Genomic DNA, 24,417 nt, shown 5'->3' on the forward strand with positions numbered 1-24,417 from the left:
TTCTTTCATTGAATTTTTTGGTCTTTCCTAAGCTTTCATTTGCTGCTGCATTTAGTATCGTTTTTATATTAAGCCATTCTATTTCTATTTCTTCGTTTTGTTTTATTTTATCTAGAGATTGGTTAATTCTTTGTTCATATAGCCATTGTACATTTGTGTCATTCAGTAGTCTAGTTTTATAAACAAATGTGTCAATTTTTCTTTCTGTTCTTGTTACTTGTAGCCATTAAGTGGTAATCTTAATTTTATTTTAACAAGGAAGTGGGCACTGCTTATTTCATATCCTCTGTGAACTCTAACATCTAGTGAAAATTTTGATGTCTTTTCATTTAATATGAAGTAATCTAATATTGATTTCCATTCTCTTGCTGCCCAAGTATATTTATGTATGTCTTTATGTTTATAGAAGGGATTCATTATTTTTAGGTTATTATAAACTACAAAGTCGATCAATTTTTTACCATTTCTGTTTAGAGTGTCTTCTCCATGTATTCCTATATTATTATTAATTTTCATGTATCGAATTCTTGCATTTAAGTCTCCTGCTAAAATTATGTAATCATTTTTATTTATTTTATTATATATGTTTTGTAGATGATTATAAAAATCAATACTATCCTGTTCGCTTCCTTCTTCTCGTGCATATAAACCAATTATTGTTAAATAGCCTCTATCTATTTTTATTCTAGCTTCTATTATTCTTTCATTCCATAATTTATAATGTTTTAACTGTTTTGAAAGGGAGTTATGAATCCAAATCATGACTCCTGCTTGTGCTCTTTGGTCTCTGTCGACTCCACTGTATATCACATTAAAATTTTCAGTTGTCATAGTTCCTTTTAATTTCTTTTTTGTTTCAGTGATTACTGCTATTTTAAAATTTCTTTCATTTAATAACTGGTCTAATTCTATTTCTTTATATGCTATTCCTCTTACATTCCAGTTTGCTATGTGTCTTATATTTTGTCGTTTCCATTTTTGTTTTACCTTTTCCATTCCAGGGTCATTTCCCATAGATTCAATCCGAGTATCTTTTTCTGTAGTAATACTATGTAATTTGCTAGTAATTTACTAGTAATACTACTAACAATATTTCATGTGTCAGTGAGTATGAAGCCATCTGGTGTGAGGTGGAATCTAACAAGACAAATTACATAGTGAGGTGTTGTTACAGACCTGGTGGATCAGTTGCTAGTATAAAGTAATGCATCACCAAATAGAACAGATGAGCATGAGCTCGAAAAGAGTAATCATAATGGGAGACTTTAATTATCCAAATACTGATTGGGTAGCACTAGAATCTCATAAGAAGAATGAAAATGAATTTATTCAGCTGTAGCGGGACAACTTCCTCAAGCAGCATGTGTTAGAAGGAACTCGAGGTCAAAGACTATTAGATTTGATTATAGTGTCAGAGGGAGTTTCAGTTAAAGACGTAGCTATTCCTCCAGTTGGTGACAGAGATCATGTGGTACTCACTTGGGAAGTGACTAAATTTATATATGTTCCATTCAGAAAAGGTTACAATAATGCTGAACTACAAAGCAGGAAATTATGACCAACTGAGGAGTATACCGAGTTCATTGGAATGCGATCGGTTGCTGAATGGAAAGAATAGCGACAGTGCATGGGAACCATTTAAACAATATTTAAATGATGTGATATTAGAATGTGTCCCAAGAGTTCGAAAAATAAATAGGGTAGGAGTAAAATGGATGTGTAATATTATTAAGTAAGAGATTCGTAAAAAAAGGATGATGTGGAAAGAATACAGCACGCATAAGAATGATGTCCTTTATGACAATTATAAGCAGCAGGTTAGAATAGTCACAATTGCTGCACGGAAAGCAATGTCTGAGTATGAAAAGAAACTGGCTCTGCATGCTAAAGACGACTCAAAAGAATTCTGTCGATATGCTGCAAGTAAGAGAAAGAATGAATACTATTATTATTTTTATTATTATTCAGGCCTCCATGGAGTCGAAAGACTCATCGTGGGAGGTCCTTCCTAAGATCATAAAGTCTGTCAAGACTCATCGAGGGGAGGTCCCCATTAAGAAACACAAAGTCTATCATACCACTCCTTAAACTCATTGACAGTTCTCGCTCTCACCACTCCATCAGGCAATGCATTCCACGGCTCAACCACCCTCCATGCAAAGAAACCACTCCTCATCCTCTTGCTCACAGTTTCCTTTCGTAACTTCCAGGGATGACCTCTTGTCATCACTCCTTCCTGCTGTTCAAGCAAGCAAAAGAACTCCCCAGTGTCAACCCTGTAACCACCTCTCAACAGTTTAAAAATCTCAATCATATCACCTCTCCTTCTTCTATCCACCAAACTCTGCAGTCCACATTCCCTCAGCCGATTCTCGTAACTATCCTTGTACAGTCGTGAAACCGTCTTTGTATCCTTTCCACAGTTAATTTATCCCCTTCAAATCCTGGGGACCAAATCTGAGAACAATAATCCAAGTGTAGTCTGATCAGAGACTTATACAACGGAATGATAACCCTCTTATCTCTGCAGGTCAGTGTCCTTCTCATAATTGCAGCAATCCTCTGTGTTACCTTCACTACCTTTGCAATATGTCCCCTAAACTACAGGTTTCTATCAATCATCAACCCCAGATCTCTTGTCTCCCCCACTTCCTCCAGTATAACTCCTCCCATAGAGTATGCAGCATCCCATCGATGTTTCCCAAACCTCAAGACCTTACATTTTGCTGCATTAAACTGAAACCCCCATTCATTTGCCCATCTATCTAGCTTATTCAAATCCTCTTGCAGGGCTACCACATCTGCACTATTACTAATAATCCTTCCTAGCTTCATATCATCCGCAAACAACTGAATATTCCCTTGCAATCCACTGGCAATGTCACTGATATAAAGGTTAAACAATATAGGTCCTAGTACTGAGCCCTGTGGGACCCCACTTGTAACCCTCTGCCTCCTTGAAACTGCTCCACCATACACAACTCTCTGATACCTATCAGACAGCCAATCGTGAATCCAGTTGACCAATCTGATATCCAGACCCATGTGCTGCAACTTAAATATCAGCTTATCATGTGGCACCCTGTCAAATGTTTTTGCTAAGTCTAAGAAAATTGCAGTATATGCCTTTCCCTCATCTAATGTTCTTGTAACTTTATTATAAAAGGCTAGCATATTGCTAAAACAAGAGCGCCCTTTTACAAATACTTGTTGACTCCCACAGATAACATTACCCACATCTGCCCAATGTTGTGTACAGTCCCTCACTACTTTCTCCAAGATCTTAACAACAACTATGACACACAGACTGGCCTATAATTAGACACTTCCAGTCTGTTACCACCCTTATGCAATGGCACTATCTTACTTTCCTTCCATTCCCTGGGCAGCTTTGCCGAAGCTACACTTTCATTGAAAAGCCAGGTTAAAGGTACTGTCAGTTCCCTGGCACATTCTCTCAAAACTCGTGGTGAAATACCATCCAGTCCCATATCTTTACTGACATCCAGAGTACTCAGTATCTGAAACACACTCTCCTCCTGTACCTCTAAACCTCGAACCAGCTCTATCCCTCTAGCATTAAAACTGACTCCTCTAAGATGAAGTACTCCAATAAAGTGTTCATTGAACAATTCCACTATGTCCTCTGCATCAGTCACTCTATTCCCATTTTTATCCCACAATATCATTCTTCCACAGTCATTTCTCCTCCTACTGGCCACATAGCTAAAAAATTCCCTAGGATTTTCTTTGGATCTTAGGGCCAACCTCCTCTCATATTCCAGTTTCGCTTTCCTTACCACACTAGTCACTCTTCTGGCCTGTGTCTTATATTCTTCATGCATCCTCTCTTCACCTGTCTCCTTATATCTCTTCCATAGCCTCTTTTTCGCATGCAATTCCTGTTTAATATTGTTTGTTATCCACTTTACTCCAAATTGTGTCCTCTTCTTCACTCGTGGTATACAACTTACCATTGCTGCTAACAAATATTCTTTCACAATTTCCCACGCACTAATGATATCCCGGCCTTCCAATTCCTCCCTCCATGAAACTTCCTGAAGTTGACGTCTAAGACTATTATAATCACCTGCTTTATAATTCCACATAAGTTCCCGTCTCTTTGATACTCCTGCATGTCTATTCATTTTCCCAGTCAAAACCATATGGTCACTCTCTCCAACTGGTGGGAGAGATGTCATCTCAGTTATTATCAACTCTTCTGATGCTATAACCAAATCCAAAACTCTTGAACCTCTTGTTCCCTCTGTTACATGTTGCCTAAGACATTTGTCCTTCAAGAATTCTAGAAATTCCATTCCCCTATTGCTACATGCATCTTCCTCTCTCAAATTTATACTACTGTGGTTAAAATCCCCCATAACAATCATTCTTCTTGCACATGCCAAACTTAGCTGTCTAAACATCTCCTGGTCCCCATCCTCTGTGCTCCTGGGTCTGTAGCAACACCCCACTAAATATCCTGTCTTGCCTACCTCTACCTCACTCCATATGCTCTCAAAATCATTTGTCTCACTTCCTTCCAAAGCCTCATCACTTATCATAAGCAGTACCCCACCACTAAGCTTTCCCCTCCTATCCTGACGAAAAATGCTATACCCAGCGACTTCTATTCCTGTTATTATATCCCCTTCTGTCAACCACGTCTCAGTGATCCCAATAATTTTTGGCCAGGTTGATGCTATCTGTGCTACCAATCCCTCTCCCTTATTCCGGATACTCCTGGCATTAGTATAAAACATATAAATGTCATTGTTTCTATACCCAGCATTATCCCTTCTAGACTGCACTGGGCTCAGTGCTACCTGACATCGTTTCCCTTCTCCCAAGTATCCATTCCCACTAGAGGCCACCCCTACTATCATCCTCCCTGGGACACACTGACTCGTTCAGAACAGCAATCTCTCCAGAGGGCTACGTCCTTCCTCATTCAAATGTAAGTGGTCTCTCGCATACAGAAAGAATAATTCTTCTAAATGCAGACAGCGTGAAAGTTACAGTTGCAAAAGAGGTTGTTCCACTAATGAGTGCCCAATCTGTTAAATAGAATAGATGAGCGTGAGCTCAATGCTGCATACACCATAACTGGTGTATGCAACATTGAGTTCACTGCTACCTCTTCACTGGATGAAAATAAGAATGCAGCAATAGGGACTGATGCTGAATTCTTATTCAGTTTGTGCAACAGGTATAATATGTCGTCCTCATACACCGGAGTTCGACATATTATTCAGTCTGTTTCACAAATTGAATGAGACTTTTTTCTTCTCTACAAAAACTAAATAGGCACTGATGGGATATCTGCACGTGTGCTAAAAGAGTGTTCAGCTGAACTGGCCATTCCTTTGACCAGGATGTTTAATATGAGTCTCAGAACAGGGAAGATTCTGCAGGAATGGAAAGAACGTATGGTAATTCCATTGCATAAGGGTGGTGTAAAGACCGATGTATCCAACTATTGACTAATTAGTATCTCAGGAGTGGTGGTGAAGATTTTGGAAAAATTGGTTAGGACTCGCATTGAGAAATGGGTTGACAGTGAATCTCTACTTTCAAGCAACATGGGTTTACTAAAGGAAGGTCATGTTTTAGCAACTTGCTCACATTCTATAACAATGTTACCATTGAACTAGACAAGGGGATTGGATAAAGGGGATTGGATACACCATGATACTTTTGAATTTTGCTAAGGCTTTTGACAGAATACAGCATGGAAGACTGTTGCATAAATTGGAGAATATGGGTTTGGGTTACAGAATATTAGCATGGATAAGAGGATGGCTAACTGACAGATATCAAAAAGTGGTCAATGGAGGATCTGAGTCTGCAAGATTTAATGTAACCAGTGGTGTACCACAAAGATCAGTGCTTTTTCCACTATTATTCAATCTGTACATTAATGAAATTGGGAAGAATTTGACAAGTGACATACAGCTATTTGCTGATGATGAAAAGAGATAGGCAGGGTAATCAGGAATGCTGCTGTTATGCAGTACTTTACAGAATGATTTGAATAGGCTGGAATTGTGGCCATGGGAAAATGAATATCAGTTCAATGTCAGTAAATATAAAGTCACTCACTTTGGCGTGATTAGATATCCAATGTCGTGTTATATTGGTGGGATTATGCTAGAAGAAACTGATGAGGCTAGGGATCTTGGGAGTGTTAGTATACAGGAAGCTGAAGTTCAGAGGCCATGTAGCAAAGACTGCAAATACAACTCAAAACACAATAGCAATTCTGAAATGAATGTTCACATGTAAAGATAAGAATGTCATTCTGCCTCTTTACAAGGCCTTGATAAGACCTCATTTGGACTATTGTGCACAGGTCTGGTCTCCTAGTCTCAGCTGGGATTCTGATATATTGAAGAGAGTACAATAGTCTCAGCTGGGATTCTGATATATTGAAGAGAGTACAAAGGAGAGTGTTAAAAATATCAGGATTGTGGAATACTGATTATGAAGACAGATTGAGAATTTCTAGACTGCATGCACTAGCAAACTGGAGAAAGAGGAGTGATATGATTGAGACTTACAAATTTCTTAAAGTGTCATACAGGATTTTGTCGATGGAATGTTTTAAATTTATGGAGAGCTAGATTTTTTTCTCATAGGGCGGTGCATGATTGGAATGGATTGCCATTGGATGTTGTGAGTGCAAGCAGTGTGAATAAATTCAAGAATAAGTATGATGGCTGGTGTGTGTGTGTGTGTGTGTGTGTGTGTGTGTGTAGTATGTAGCATCCCTTGATGAGTCCCTGGAGGTTTCTTAATTTATTTATTTTATTTTTAAATGACCAGGTTTACTATCATACAGAGTATTTACATATATATACATGAGACATATTTTCTGTACAGTACAAGGATTCAGTACAAAATGCAGAGTACTTAATTCTTTATAAATATAATTATACATTTTTTAAAAACTAATTAAACCAATCCATGTGTAAATACGGTGCTACATATGTAAACACCGTATTTACATATGGACTGGCATGAATGTGCAGACAATTCACTATGCAATGCAGTAATACAACTCACAGTTCAATAGTAATAAAATAATGGAATGATTAATAAAAATGGAATGATTTTATACTAATATGCATATAATGGAATGATTTTATATTAATATGCATATAATGGAATGATTTTATCTTAATATGCATAATTTTTCTGCATTTTGTCTTTTGTGTTTTTTTTTTCAATATATATATATTTTTAATAGATTCTGTATTTAATACAGATATTTTACTTCTCTACAAAAATTCAGTATCCAAGTTACTGAATACATCCTTTTTGATATACTTGTTTGTTTGAGTGGCATTTCTGCTTTCTTCGAAGCTTCTGCAGAGATTATCTGAGGAAGATAATAGATGGTAGTGGTTTTGTTTCAATACCCATCACGAGCTAGGTGTAGATTTAACTGTTTATATGTATGTGCTTGGAATCTTACATATGAAGATGTATGTGTGTGTGTGTATATGAGGGACATCTGGAAAATAAGTTCCAATGGGCTGTCAGAGAAACAAAAATATACTTGAAAAAAAAAACTATTGGAAATTAAAGTAGACATCCTTCACTACTTTTCTACATAATTTTTGCCATTGTTCAGGCACTTATCATAACAGGGCACCAAGAGTTGTATACCTTCATCGTAGAAGGTTGCCACCTGTGACGCAAACCACATATTGACTGCTTCTTTGACCTCGTCATCATTGTCTTGAAACCACCCGCCACCAAGGAAAGATTTCAGATGTTTGAACTGGTGAAAGTCACTTGGTGCAAGATCAGGACTATATGGGGGATGATGGAATTGTTCCCAGCCAAAGGTGGTGAGAAGTTGTTGTGTTACCCATCTTCTTACCTACTCATGAATCACTCATTGCATGTTCTCCATAAACCTCAATAATTTGCTGATGAATTTCAGCTGTTTTAACATTCCCCATATTCAAGAAACAGATAACTGATCTAATCTCACATGCGGTGTGCTATTCAATTTTAAATGCGGGAGATTCAATTTTCTTAGACATTATAAACACACACACACCAAGAAGCATACGCACTGCAAGAATGTCTGAAAATGGTACCAACGGCTTGCTAAGGAATCAACAAACTCAGCAGGCATGCACACCATTGCAATCACAGTGCTGCAGTGAAAATATTTAAAAACGGAACTTACTTTTTGGACGTCCCTCGTATATATGTTTTATAGGATTAAATGACTGGGAAAATTCACACACATATATATGTGAATGCTTTTTCCGGTTAACATTCATGGACTACCACTGCTTGAGCATGGTTTAATTTTTTTGCAAGGTGGGGGAATGGATTGGATATGTCATGTTTGAGAGGGGTTTGTTATAGGTTTGTGTGTGTGTGTGTGAGAGAGAGAGAGAGAGAGAGAGAGAGAGAAATTTCCCTCTAATTTTCAGTCTTGCTATAATATTTATATGGTGCCTGTTTCAGCTCTCTGTAGGTTTCTAGGTTTCTGTCATCGAATGGCAGTTTGTTTATCATGTCAGATATGTAGAAGTTTTGGGCGGCTTTTCCGTAGTGATTATTATACTTATTATCATTATTATTATTTTACACCTCCAGGGAGTCCAAAGACTCATCGAGGAAGAGTGTGCCAACAGCATCGAACGATTGGTTCCCTTCCAACTACTAACCACGCTCAAACTTACTTAACTGAGCCATTAGTAGCAGAGGCTCTACCAATCGACCAACCAGCTTGTTGACTATGGTCTTGTTATCTGTGTTTCAACTTAAACATTTTGTGTTCTGCCCTTGCTGCCTGTATAAGTGTGGGCTGTTCTCTTTGTTCCCAGAATATTAGTTTTACCATTTTATTTTGCAACAATTGTAATCAGCTAAGTTTGTAGTCTGGACAGAATGCATACGATGTAATTGCATATCCTAAAATGTTTTCACGTAATGCTTTATAAATTAGCATTTTTATGTGTGTCATTGCTATGTCTTTTAATCAATATAGTTTGCTTGCCATTATCCTGAGTATGTTGTATAGGTAGTCTGTATGGTTATTCCAAATTTGATCAGCATTGAAGTGAAATCCGAGACAACAAATTGTTTTCACCTGTGTGATGGTTGTGGTTTTAGGATCAGTGCTTTGTGTATAGGAGGTTGGATGTCAGATAGTGAGAGGTCAAAAGAACAATATCCTATTTTAGCACTTTCCAACATGATCAAACTAAGTTTACTGTTTATGTTGGAATTTTTCTTAAAATGACCTCTCACAATTTTTTTCTAAATTAAACAGCAGCATATTTTTTATGGGGAACTGATCCACGAGAGGTTCATCAACCTATAGTACACTAGTACCATGGATGAGCAAGAAGAAACTTCTTTACATTTATCTTGAAAAGCTGTGGATTGTATTCCTTGGGGAAACACATGTGCAGCAGAGGGCAGCAATGCAAAAGATGAATGAAGAGGAGGATAAATTTTTTCTGTGAGTTAGGAGATGCACCGTGAGGAAGTGTTGATTAGTTGCTACATGCATTTGGACTGATTTCACAGAGTGTAGGGTATTACTGATGCAAATTCTGATGAACAGCAGCTGTAGAAGATGCAAGCAGAGGTCTCTGAGCACCAGTGTGACAGTGAGTGAAGTGTATTAGTGAGTGAGAAGTCATTGATCAGTTGGACTGTCCTTTTCTGAACAGTCTGGTATTTTTAAGGGGCTCTTAGAGGCACTACCAGAGATATAGTGCTTCCATATCTCTTAGAGGCACTACCAGAGATATGGAAGCACTATTCAATAGTCAGACAGATTTATGATTTGTATAAAGTTAGAAGTTGCTTGGAGTTAAAGTAATGTTTCAAGCAAAAAAGAAAATCTAATTTTTTGGAGGCAGAGGAGGCAATATTGTAATAATAATATTATTATTATTATCCCAAGAACCTATCATACCATTCCCTAATTTAAATTCAAATTGTCTTCAGAAATCACACCCTCAGGCAATGCATTCTAATAATTCCTAACTCTCCATGCAAAAAACCAGCTTCTCACTTCCTCCTTATATAGCTTCCAGAGATCACCTCTTGTTCTCTCCCCATTTTATGAAAAACTTCTTCAACGTTAACCCTATAACAATCCTTTACCAAATTGTATGCCTCTATCATGTCATCCCCCTTCCTCCTATCCGTTAGACTCTGTAAACTGCATCTTAACAACCTTTCTTCATATTCAACATTCCAGATACCAAAACTACCTTAGTCAATCACTTCTGGACTCTTTCCAATATCCCTTCATCCTTTTGAAAACCAGGTAAGGAAATCTGTGTGCAATAGCTCATATGTAACCTAATGAAGGCCACAGAATCTAGTCAAGGAACCAGAATCTCCTTACTTCTACAAGTGAATGTCCTCCACGTCCTTGTCCTCTAAATTTAAGATACTTATTTATCATCATCATCCCAATATCTCTTATTTCCTCCACTTCCCACAATATATCCCCATCAATAGTAAATTCCAACTTGGTTTTTGAAAATTACATTTCACATCGAAATGGTATCATCACTACCATGATCATTCAGTCATGGTAGAACTTGAAGATCTATTCAAGTCTTCTTGTAATGCCACAAAATCTGCTCTACTCCTCACAGTTCTTCCCTACTTTTGCATCATCTGCAAACAACTGAATATCTCCATTATCAATATCATTAATATATAGATTAAACAGAAATGGCCCCAAAAGAGACCCCTGAGGCACACCACTAGTGACTTTTCTCTTCTGGGATATTGCTCCCATATACACAACTTGCTGCCATCTATCAAAAAGCCAATCTCCAATCCAAAGCACCAATCTAATATCCAATCCCATCGGCTCTAGTTTGGCTATCAACTCATCATGTAATAATCTATCAGAAGCCTTTGCAAAATCTAAGTATGCTACTGTGTATCCATCATGCTCATCCAATGCAACTGTCACATTATTATAATAAGTAAGTAGATTACTAAAACATGACCTCCCTTTAGCAAATCCATTACTGTCAATCCAATTCTGGATCCTAGTTCTCACTAACCTGTGCAGCATTTTAGCCACAACTTCTGACATACAGATTGGACTATAATTTGATGCTTGAGTTCAGTCATCTTCCTTCCAATCCTTTGGAAATTGACCCAATGCAACTCATATCACCATGTATTCTGAAGGAATATGTGATGATATATCATGAAATCCCACAGCCTTATTTACAACTAGTTTACTCAAAGCCATATATACCTCTTGCACACTCACAGTCAGTGAGTGTGTCCTCCTCCTCCTCATCCATTGCTCTCAAACTTTCTGTGACGTTATATTCATAAAGATGAAAGACCTTTATGAACTGCTGATTAAATATCTCAATTATCAAAATGGTATAAGGTTAACAGCAGTCATCCTTATACCATTTTCTCCATTTTTTTTTTTTTTTTTTTTTTTTGGTTTTATGAGATAACTGTTTTTCTCCTACTGCACTTTTGTGGTATGAACTTACCACTCAAGTATTTACTAACCAAATAGCAAACCAAAGTATTTACCAACCAAACAGCAAACAACAGTGGTCTTCTCAAAGAGAAGACCACTGTTGTCAAACCATTTCTGGTCTTGGGTCTCAATAATCTCTGCAGCACTTTAACCACAACACACGACACACAGATTGGACTATAATTTGATGCTTGAGTTCTGTCACCTCCCATATGTGGTGGTACAATCTTGTCTTCCTTCCATTCCTTTGGAACTTGCCCTGGTGTAAGACTCATATTAAACAAATATGTTAAGGAAGATGTCAATTCCCTGGAACATTCCTTCAAAATACATGGTGATATATCATTAAGTCCCACAGCTTTATTAACGTCAAGTTTGCTTAATGCGCTGCATACCTATTGCTCACTCATGGTCATTCTCTTCTTTTTATCATCCACTGCTCTCAAACTTTCCATGATGCCACATTCACAAGGATGAAGGATCTTTATGAACTGCTCATTAAATATCTCCACTATATCCTCTGAAGCAGTTGTCCTTATGCCATTTTCTCTAATCAATGTCATCCTACCATAATCATTTTATTTTTCTGTTTATATGATGAAAAAACTCCCTAGGTTTTTTTTTTTTGCTTCATTAGCTAAATGCTGTTCATAATGAACATTTGTTACCCTTCTCTACTAAGTCATTCCGTGTTTTCCCGTTCTTTGATACGCCTCATGAAATTGATTATTACCTCTCCTCTTATGTTGCCTCTATAATACTTTTTTTACTCTACATGCTTAATCTCTTCATTTATCCATTCCACACCTACCTTATTTAACTTTCTGACCTTTGGAATACACTTAGACATTGTTTATACTAGACAGTTATTGAATAGCATCCAACCAGCATTGATCTCCTTTCCACCTAACTCCTCATTCCATGCTACACCTGCAACCTGTGTCCTAAGCTTCTCATAATCATCAGCCCTGTAGTTCCACATATATTCTTTCCTTCCAGAAGTATATCCTTTTCTTTCAGAAGTCCTCACACAGCTGGCAACCACTTCATGGTCACCTTCACCAACTGCAGGGAGATTTTGACACCTTGTTTATGACATCCACTGATGAAATGATCAAATCCAAGACCCTGAATCCTCACATGCTCTCTATTTTGCATATTGCTTGAGGTAGTTGTCCCTCAAGAAATTCATTTTACTTTACTTCTGGTTGCTATCTTGTCATCCCAATCTATATTGCCATAATTAAAATCACCCATAATAATTACCATTTTCCTATTTACTTGGCTAATTTATATTTTTCATGGCCACTACCATCCATATTACCAATTCTATAGCAACATATGACTATTTCATTCTATTCACCTCTATCTCACGCCATACTGCCTCGATACCACTGCCAATATTTCTCCCTTGCATACCTACCTTGTATGGACATCTCTTTTTTTTTTTATTATTATGAATAGCTCTTCACTTCTCATTTTTATCCTTTCTATTTTCACAAAAAACATCATATCCTTACATCTGTATCTTATCAAGATGTCATCCTCATCCAACCGTGTTTCACTTATTCCAACAATTTTTGGGTAAAAGTACTCAATCAATGCAACCATTTCATTTCTTTGTTTCTGATATTTCTAGCATTCATATACAAACATAACAGCTCATTATTGGTTCTATAACAAGTGTCACTGATACCACTTATGAGATGTGATTTCTCCATACTTTCCTCAAGCCATTTCTATTTCTCCATATCCATCCCAGAAGTTTCTTGAAATCCACTATTCTCTTTATATTCCAGACTATCACATTCTGTTCTTGTCTACACACATATTCACTTCTTCTTTGAGTATTAACCTTTCTCACAATGTGTTCCTCTGTCCACCCTGGTTTCCCTGTTTGTCTTGCAAACTTTTTCTTATTCCCTACATTGGTGTTATGAGAGGGAGGGTGGGGAATGGTTTCTTTGCGTGGAAGGTGGTTGAACCATGGAATGCATTGTCTGATGGAGTGGCGAGAGTGAGAGCAGTCAGTGCATTTGGGGAGTGGTGTGATAGACTTTGTGTTTCCTAGGAGGGACCTCCCTTGATGAGTCTTGATAGACTTGTGTTTCTTAGAAAGGACCTCCCACGATGAGTCTTTTGACTTCACGGAGGCCTGAATAATAATACTAATAGGCATAAGGCAGATAAGGATCCCATATGTATCTCTCTCTCTCTCTCTCTGTGGACAGAGAGAGAGAGAGAGATTTAAGGTCAGTGTAATCCTAAGACGATAAATCTCATTGTGCATGAGAATTTAGATATTGTCAAAAGTAATGCTGGAGAAGAAGGATTCTTTTTTGTGTGAAATAAGGTAGAGCTGTATTTTGTTAGCATTCAAACTGACAAGATCACCTCTACTCTACTGATGAATGTTTTGGAGATCTGTATTTAAGGTGGTAATGGTTAAGGCTCTTGAGATTTTGGTGATTTGTGTGTTGCTGGATTTGTCAAATGAAAAGGAGGAATGCGATGTGATGTCATCAACAAAACTATGTATTGAGTTAGTAGTCTGCTGAAGTAAGTCATTCATATATAGAAGGAATAGGATGGGTGAGAGAACAGAGCCTTGTGGGAACTTTGCAATGGATGAATACTTAGAAGATAAGGAACCATCCTCCATCACCTGAATTGAGCATCCAGTCAGAAAGCTGGCAGTCCAGTCCAACTGCAGAAGTCAGGGGACAGAACAAATAATGGGAGTTAACTTAACAGGCCTTTATGCAACACTCAGACAAAAGCCTTGCAGATGTGAAGGGCAATCAATCACTTGGAACTCCTTAAACTTTTTCATGATACTTGTGCTGATATGGGTGACATAAGTGATTAGATTGATTAGATCATCAGTTGAAACCATACTATTATTATTAGCTGTTCAAAATAATGCTTAGTAGTATAAACAATGCCAAGAAGAAGTAGAAAAAAAACTCACTTATTAAACTCACTAATATTTTGCTGTTTTTCTATCCAGGATCATCAGAGCACAATAAAACTTTCTTTTTCTATGGTGAAGTTTATTTTAGCATGTTGGCTGTTAAGATGTGCCAAAATTGTATCTAATATATCTGGACCAAGAGGCCATACATCAAACACATCATCACCACAGTGCAGCCAAACTGATGATTTTAGTGTGGCTGTGTTGAGTGTTTGGTTTTAAAAATGCTTCATATAGAAGTTTGCTAAAGTGGGGGAAAGAGGGGGAACCCATAGCATAAAATAAACTTCACCATAGAAAAAGATAGCAATAATAATCTCCCCCCATTTTTTAGATATACTATGATATGGCTTACTAATTGTGTAACAGTATAATTACCTATTATACTGTTTGAAGGGTGGTGTGATTGTTTATTTACATAAACAATCACACCACCTTCAAACAGTATAATAGGAGCAGAACCACTTTACTCCTCAAGAAACAAGCCACAATCAGTGGGAGCTACACCCAGAAGTCTAAGGTTGAATTAATGAATGACCTCTTCATTAATTCAAAGGTTGAATTAATGAAGAGGTCATACGAGGGTGGTCTGAAAAGTTCTTGGCCTAACAATGAAAAAATGAATTTATAATTTCAACATAATCTCCCTTAAGACTAATGCATTTATTCCAGCGATGCTCCAGCACCATTATCCCTTCCCTGTAGTGGTTCTCAGTAAGATCTACAAAATATCCCTCTAGAGCTGCAATCACCTCTTGATTCGAAGAAAAACACTGACCAGCAAGGAAGAGTTTTAGTTTTGGGAAGAGATAGAAGTCAGAGGGAACCAAATCTGGGGAATAGGGTGGATGTTCCAACAATCCATAGTGCAGATCCTTTAATTTTCCCATTGCCAAAACACCTTTGGGGGTAGGTGCACTGTCCTGATGAAAGATAATTTTTTTCCTTCTGCAAACCAGTCTTTTCTCACGAATTTTTTCGTCTAATCTGGTTAAAAGATCAGAATAATATTCCCCGGTTATTGTTTTACGCTTTTCAAGATAATTAACAAACAAAATGCCTTAAGCATCCCAAAACACCGATGCCATGATGAACAACCATCTTCTGTCCACAGTTTTGACTGCTGTTTGGATTCTGGTGTGTAATGGTGAATCCAAGTCTCATCCATAGTAATAAATCATGCACAAAATCAGCTTTATTCTTGTTAAAATGCTCCAAGCACTGTTCAGAGATTTCAATGTGAGAGTTTTTGATCTGCTGTGAGCAAGTGTGGCACCCATCTTGCACAAAGCTTTTTCATTTGCAATTCTTCATGCAATGGAGAGAGACCTCCAGAATAAGGAGTAACCAACCTATACCCTAGGATTTCGGTTCCAAATGCCTACACGGTAAATACAGGTCTATGCATGAGCGTAAATTAAGATAGGATAGGCTCTACCACAAAACCACTGCAACTGCACTTCCCCTTGCATCTCTGCTTTGTATGGCATAACTCCTCTACTAACATTACTTCCCCTCCTTTCTGTCCTATCTATCTTCAAGCTGAGACTATAGGCATTTCAAAAGAAATGCCTATAGTCTAGCAATTTCAAGCACTTTGACTCGCCGGTCATCCAATACCATATTGTCCACTTGATCAATGATTTCTGGTGTTGTTACACTTTTTGGACATTCTTCACAGATCATCTTCAAGGCTGGTACGACCACGTTTAAACTCAGCCCATTTCTTAATTGTTGAAAATGAAGGAGAAGAGTGCCCATAAATTTTTCTGAACTTCGAATGAATTTCTTTTGGTGTTAAACCTTCTTTTACAAAGAATTTTATACCCACACGCTACTCAACTTTATTCATTTCAAGGGATACAGACAACACTTTTGCCTCAGATAGCTGTATAAAACAAACTACTTGATAGAATAGCTTGGAAAAAAAAATCTTGCCGATAGTGTTGATCTATGGTCGAGGTCAAGAACTTTTCAGACCACCCTCATATATTTCACATATAAAAGTTGTAAAAAAAGGTTCTATCATCATCATCATCATCATCATCAAATTCCTGCTATGTACCCTCAAGGGGTGTACAGGATATGATAGTACAACATGAAAAATTTACATCATTATTAATTTCCTATCTACAATTTTCCTCCAAATCAGTCTGTTACTTGTCAAGACGCTAACATTATCAGATCTTATATTTCTATCGTCTAAGGCACTTTGTACCATATCAATCCACCTATATCTTGGTCTTCCTCTCGGTCGTTTCGCTGCCAACCTGGCAGACAACACTTGTTTTGCTAATCCTTCCTCGCCCATTCTGTTTAAGTGACCATACCACCTGAGATTAGCTCTGCTAACGCATTCCTGGATGCTGACAATGTCAAGTTCTTTCCTAATATCCTCATTTTTAATATGATATTGCCATTGATGCCATCTGTTCACGCCTATAATCTTTCTCAGGACTCTCATATCTGTGGTCTCTAGTCTTTGGTCAAGTGTTTTCCTTCTGACCCAGCTCTCAGATTCATAAGTTAAAACTGGTTTGAACACTGTCTTGAATACAGCTAATTTAGAGTTCCGACTAATTTCTCTCTTATTTCATATGAATTTATTCAATTGACTTCCCACCATACCAGCTTTGCTGATTCTGTTGTCTATTTCTAGATTTAATTTACCATCTTCCGTAAAAATCGTGCCTAAATAGCTGAAATATTTTACTTGTTCCACAGGTTCTCCATTCACAACACAGTTGACATTTTTAATGATTCTGCCTATTTTCATTGTCTTTGTCTTTTTATTGCTGACCTTCATACCATATCTATTACAACAGCTATTCAATTTAGTCAGAGAATTTTGCAGCCTTGTAGTGGATTTATTTAGAAGTATAACATCATCCGCATAAAACAAAGAGCTGATATTAACATCTCCAATTTTGATATCATGTTTAATACCACTTTCCTTCATAATGTGATCCATATACATAATGAATAACAGAGGGGATAATGTACATCCTTGTCTCACACCAGATTTAACATTAAACCATCTTCCTGTACTTCCTTCAATTCTAACTGCTGACTTACAACTCAAATAAAGACTAAGTATTGCTTGATATAATGCCCCATTGACACCATATAACTGCAGCGTATTGAATAGCTTCTCTCTTGGCACCTTGTCATATGCCTTTTCCAAATCGACAAAACTTAAATACAGATCTTTGTTATATTCCCATGTTTTCTCGACTATTTGTTGTAAAGTGAAGATCTGATCCTGACAGCCTCTATTTGGCCTGAATCCAGCTTATTCTTCACCAAACTTTTCTTCCACAATTCTTCTCAACCATTTCTCAAGTATACTTGCATAGATCTTGCCATGAACACTCAGTAGGGAAATACCTCTGTAATTCTCACATGCAGTTTTATTTCCCTTTTTATATATGGGTACTATCAGAGTTCTACTCCAATCATCGGGAATTCGTCCCTCTGTCCAGGCCTTCTGGACTATGCAGTGGAGCCACTGTAAGACTCTTATACCACCATACTTCAGCATTTCTGGTCGAATATCATCTACTCCTGCTGCCTTTCCACATTTCAAGCCTTTGATGGCTTTTTCTACTTCAAGTATGGATATGTATTCCTGACTGCATGCCTGGTCAGTGTTCTTTAGCACTGTGCTGTCATCACTGCTTGTTTCATTTAGAAGTTTTTCAAAGTAATTACTCCATACTTCAAGGATATCTTTTCTCCCATTTTCATGTCACCTTTATCATCTCTAACTCCTTTTACAGCACTCTTTCCTCCATTCCTAAGCTTCTTCAACAACCTCCAGAATATTCTACCACCTTCTTGATATTTATTTTCTATATTCTTGCCAAAGTCCTCCCATGACTTTTGTTTAGATAGTTTTACACAGTGTTTAGCATTCTTGCATTTGTCTCTATATTCTCTAAGAGCACAAGCTGACTTATTTGACAGGAACTTTTGATATGCTTTCTTCTTTTCCTTCACTGCCTCTTTAACTTCCTGTGTCCACCAGGGAGTTCTGATTTTTTTATCCTTACAGACAACCTCACCACATGCCTCTCTGGCAGAATCAATCAATGTTTTCTTCAGAGTTTGCCACTGAATCTCCAAGGTTTGATTCCTATTCTCAAACTCTTTCATTTTTTCTTCAATAATCTTTGTGTATTTTAGTCTACAGTTCATATCTGAGAGCTGTTCAAATTTTATTCGCTTTAAAACTTTCTTACATGTTATTCTTTTCAATATGAAATTCAATTTTATCTTGCTCAAGACTAGATAGTGATTTCCAATTTCAAATCCTCTGTACACCCTGGTGTCCTGCACCAGGGAGAAAAACATCACTATCAACAATAACATAGTCAATGAGACTTATCTTATTCCTGCCTCTTCTCTCCATGTGAATTTGTGCACATTTTTATTTTGGAACATGGTGATAGTAATAACCAGTCCATGTCCTGAGCAGAAATCCTACAGATATTTGCCATTATTATTAGCTTTGCTCTTTTCTCCAAATTTTCCCAAAATATTTTTGTATGTCTCACAATCATTTCCTACTCTGCTATTTAGATCCCCAACAAGGACCAACTTTTCATTTTTCCTTGTGTCAGTGGCTTTTTCTAAAGCATCAAAAAATTCCTCCACTTCTACCTTAGTAGAACCTTCTGTGGGACCATAGGCACAAATAAGTCTCATTGTCCAGTTCCCCATTCTCATATTTGCCCACATTATTCTACTTGAGACTGACTGCCATTCAAGAAGATTAGCCTTGTATTTTGTGTTGAATACTATGGCTACTCCTTCTTTTCCTTGATTGTCATTGCCTGAATATAATATTTTGTATTTATTGCTCAGTAAGATTTCACCAGTTTTGGTCTTTTTTGTTTCAGTCACCCCGATTATGTCGATCTGGTACTTATCTAATTCCTCAGCTAGCTCCATTTCTTTGCCATTCAGGCTTCTTACGTTGATAGTACCGATCTTTAACTCTGGTGATGTTGAGTTGGGGTTTGTTTTCAGATTTGTTCCAGTAGCTGACTTTTCGCTGTTCGCCCTGGTTCCCTGGCGAAAACAATAGGGGCCTTGTTTAACCGGGCGACGCCCCAGCCGGCATGAAATTTTGTCATGTTGTACCATCATTTTTAATTTTGGTTTAACCAATAAGAATACAATTTGGTCGGCTAGATCCCAAATTGCCAGCCCATCCTCGTTCGTTCAGATACCCAACAGGGTGCACCACGAGAAGGTGAGGATTGGACATTAGGTCAGAAGCCCTGGTCGGTTCCCCGCATTCCTTTAAAGGCTATGTAGAGGTCTCCTCTCAGTTATACAGCTTTGACCCTTAAGCACCCCAAAAAAAGGTTCCAAACTTATTAAAATTCTCTGGATTAGAGATAGATGTAGAAAGTTTTTAGCTTGGTTGCAAATTACCATATTTTTTTGCCTTATAAGATGCACCATTGTATTGGACGCATCACGTTTTTCATATCGAATTTTTGGAAATAAAATATTGTTTGCAGTATAAGACGCATGAATTATGCATCAAATTTTTCATGTAATATTTTTTATTTTAAAAATTAATACATTTATTATCCATTTATTTTCTGTGATATTTTCATTTTTTCACGCATGCATAAATCATTTCTCTTCATAAATTTAAAGCACCATTTATGAACATTAATCACCATGATGGAGACCCTGTAAAATCGATGTTTCTTTCTGTTGCCAATAATTTTGCTCATTGAATAATCATTTTTATAGATACGCAGTAACCTGATTTTCTTTGATCCATTATCCAAGTTTTTAATTCATTTTCAATTTCTGGTCATTTTGCATTAGGTTTTCTGTGGAGATTGTGTTTTTTAGAATTAATTTCTCTAAAAATTAGAATTAATTGCTTCTTTTATTTGCTCCTATTGTGCTCTCCAAGTTCATACCATTTTTTCTGTAGGCAGAGGCCCAAAATGCTGCTCTGCTGCCCTACTTTTTTATGTAGTCGTATAGCTATGTCTATGCTTCATAGAATCCACAGATTTAAAAAAAAATTAATATAATAATTTATTCATTACTAGTTTAAATGCATGCCTGTTAATGACCTTACAACTATTCAAACTGATCACACATTACCAACAAGTGGTGACAAACTGTAACTGCACACACATAAAAAATACTTTGGTGTATAACATGCATCCTAATTTTCAGATAAATTTTAGATACAAAAAAATGCATCTTATAAGGTGAAAAATACAGTAGATTAAACTTGCCAAGAAATTATATTTTGTTTTGTCCTTTATCCAAGTGTAAGCAAACAAAGTTTGCACATGAAATATCTCCAGAGCAGACTACTTGCATATAGAAGCCAATGACTTCTCATTAATTGCCTCTGTATCCAATAAGGCAAAGTACACAACCTTCAGACATGTACTGTATAATGCTATGCATTATGGGAAGGACCACTACTGAGACCACTTTTAACCTTCATTGAGGCCTGAATAGTAGGAGCCAGACAGAAAAGATCCCAAGGTTGAATTAATGCAGAAGTCATATATTTCCCATATACAAGTAGAAAAAGGTGTAACACCTTATTACTAAAATACTTGTGGCATTTGCTACCTGTATCAAAGGCATAACTGCCATTGATACCTGTAGCAAATTTTCTACATTTATTCCTTTCACAGTCAGAAATTAGTGAGTATGAAAGTGGCAAACTCAAGGTATCTGATGCTGGATCATGCCTCACTTCATGTAAGGCATGATCCAGGATCACATACCTCATTATGTGCCATCTGTTATATTACCTGTAGACATCCCTCCCTTGCATCATCATTAATGAAACCCAACAAGACAACCCCCACAAGCGACAAGCCCCCCAACCTCACCTGATAGGTGCGACAAGTGGACAAGAGCTACCTACTTAAGGCCAGCACAGGACAAAGAAGGTAGGCCATATCTCTCTCTCTCTCTCGATTTGCAACAATTAAAGTTGGAACACTGACTGGATGAAGCTGCAAACTGGCTGATATACTGAAGCACAAACATGCTGACATCATTTGCATCCAAGAAACAAAATGGAAAGGGACAAAGGCCCATGACATTGGTGAAGGATATAAGATCTTATGCTATGGAACAATTGACTGAAATGGAGTAGCCACAGCCATTTGTGAGTGCCTACAGGACTGCATTAATGAGGTTGACCATATCTCTGACTCTCTCTGATGAGTATCCATACTGTCACAGAGACCACACCAGAGTACATTATCTCATGCTATGCACCTCAATCAGGATGCCTGGCTAAAGAGCATGACAAATTTTGGACAGACTTGGAAACATTCATTCCATCAATGCCAAATCTAATGAACCACTAATTATTGGTGGAGACTTAAATGACCATGTTGACCATTCCCAAAATGGTTTTGGCCATATACATGGTGGTTGTGGATATGGTAGAAGCAATGATGGAGGCGAACATGTCTTGGAATGCACTAAAGCTTGTGATCTGGCACTGGCAAACACATTTTTCAGGAAACACCCACCCCACCTCATCACTTATTACATGGTGGTCATGAAACACAAATTGATTACTGGATGATACAGAGAAGAGACCTCAAACTAATGATAGCCTCCAAGGTCATTCCATCTGACAACATTGCTCCTCAACACTGACTCCTGGTCCTTGATTTCCATCTCCACCTTCGACCACTCAAGTGACTAGTAACATCTACTGAATGAATTGAGTGGTGGAAACTTGCTAACCATTCACAACAAATTATAGATGCTGTCGATCCCTTCAAAATAGAAACTGGCCACGCAGCCAGAGAAATAAGGAATGAGACTATCATAAAAATTCGGGCAAGCACCCAGACAATTCTAGGTGCAACTAACCAGGCTGCTAATTCATAGACAAGCAAGTTTGGTGGTGGAATCAAAATGTCCAGCACATACTGAAGGCCAAGAAAGATGCATACAAGAACTGGATACAATCTAGAACTAATGACAACCTCATTCAATACTGCCAACATGGTATATACGGACTATCCAAATTCAGACATCAGCCATATTATACATTTCAAAGATGCAGAAGGACAGCTACTGCAAAATCCAACAGACATCCTCCAATGATGGCATGATTATTTTAATGCAATATGCAATGAAGAGTACCCACATCCACCGATTCCACTGCTGACTCTGTTCTTGGAGCTGTACCACTTATCACACCCACAGAGGTTGCAAAGGCCATCCATGCTATGAAAACCGCACGTGATGTATCCCCCCATAGAAGCCTGGGAAACATTAGGACAACGAGGGTGGAGTTTTTTGACAGGACTATTCAACAAATGCATTAAGGAAAATGAGATCTCATCTGACTAGCAGATTAGCATTACAGTACCCATTTGGAAAGGCAAAGGTGATGTCACTGTCTGCACTAACTACTGACCATTTGCCTTCTCTGCCACACCATGAAGATTTTTGAATGCATAATCGATGCCCATTTAAGAGACATTGTTACTATATCACCAAATCAAAGTTGCTTTGTAAAAGGTTGTGGGACGACAGATGCAATCCGTGCCATCCACCTACTGGAAAGACACAGGGAGAAAAGTAAGACAGCCATATGGCCTTCCTGGACCTGTAGATGTGGGACCTGACCATTCATTCAGGTCCCAAATGAACTGATTTGGTACTCCAGTTCCTCTATGCTAGCACTGTGCTGCTGGTGTCACTAAACCATTTAACATTCAGGTAGGCATCCACCAAAGATCTGCCCTATCACCACTTCTGCTTATCCTGTGCATGGACACAGTGACTGCACACCTGCAACAAACTCATCCATGGACCCTACTGTATACCAATGATGTCCTGCTGATTCATAAGACCAGAGCAGAACTTGAATTACTACCAGTGGAAAACACGACTTGACGACTTCGGTTTGTGACTTAACCTGACAAAAACTGAATATTTGGAATGCAGCACCCAAACAGATGGCACAATTCTAGTCAGTGGTACTGAACTTACTAAGAGCTCTAACTTTCAGTACCTTAGATCCCAATGTGATGTCTAATAGCACCCTCCCAGATGCCAAAATACACATTAATGCTGCCTGGCTGAAATGGCACCAGATCAAGTCCTGTATGACAAGAATATACCCCAGTGTCTCAAATCCAAGATCTATTGCACAGTCATTCAACCTGTTGCACTTTATGGAGCAGAGTGCTGGCCTGTAACAAAACAGCATAAACAGGCACTACACTTCATGGAGATGCTCCAATGAACACTGGGATACACATGACTAGAACATATTACAAATGATGACATCTGGAAAACTCTTGTTGCCCCAGTCACAGAGAAGATGTTCTCTGTGACTGCAGTTGCCTACATGTCCATACCATGTCCATATGATGGTATGGGCATGTGGCCAGGGCTGACAAGGAATCTGTTGCAGGATAGGCCCTTACACTTAGCTCAGATAGCCAATGACCTAAAGGACACCCAAAAAAGCAATTGGATGGACAGCCTAAAAGAAGAAGACATGTGGGCCATGAGTGTCTGCCTACCGATGCTGCAAACTGAATGAAATGGAGGGCCAAATAATGCAAAACAGCAGATCCTGCACCAAGCAAGACATAATGCTAGGAAGAAGAAGAAGACAGTCAGAAATTATTATCACCACCAGACCTCCATGGAGAAAGACTCATTGTGGGAGGTACAATATGTTACACACACACACAAAGCTCATCAAACTTCTGTTATCAACACACACTCTGTATTCTAGCACTCGGCAGTCTTTCCAACACCTTAACCACAATTCAAGATATACAGACTGGCCTACAGTTTAGTTGAATAATTTTTTATATACTAGGTAGAACCACTGCTGATAATAATGCAATTTTTAAAATATTTTTTTTTAAATTATTATTCTTAT

The 24,417-nt window shown here is 37.8% G+C and overlaps 1 protein-coding gene across 1 annotated transcript in view; it reads right to left on the reverse strand.

Annotated features, from left to right (window-relative positions):
* The window catches only part of LOC150102509 (cilia- and flagella-associated protein 61-like), a 509,206-nt gene that overhangs the window by 241,984 nt on the left and 242,805 nt on the right, over positions 1–24,417 (reverse strand). The window lies entirely within an intron of this gene.

The sequence above is a fragment of the Typopeltis vanoorti genome, chromosome 10, assembly GCF_054136105.1.
Source record: "Typopeltis vanoorti isolate ZY-2024b chromosome 10, IOZ_Tvanoo_1.0, whole genome shotgun sequence".
NCBI lineage: Eukaryota > Metazoa > Arthropoda > Arachnida > Uropygi > Thelyphonidae > Typopeltis > Typopeltis vanoorti.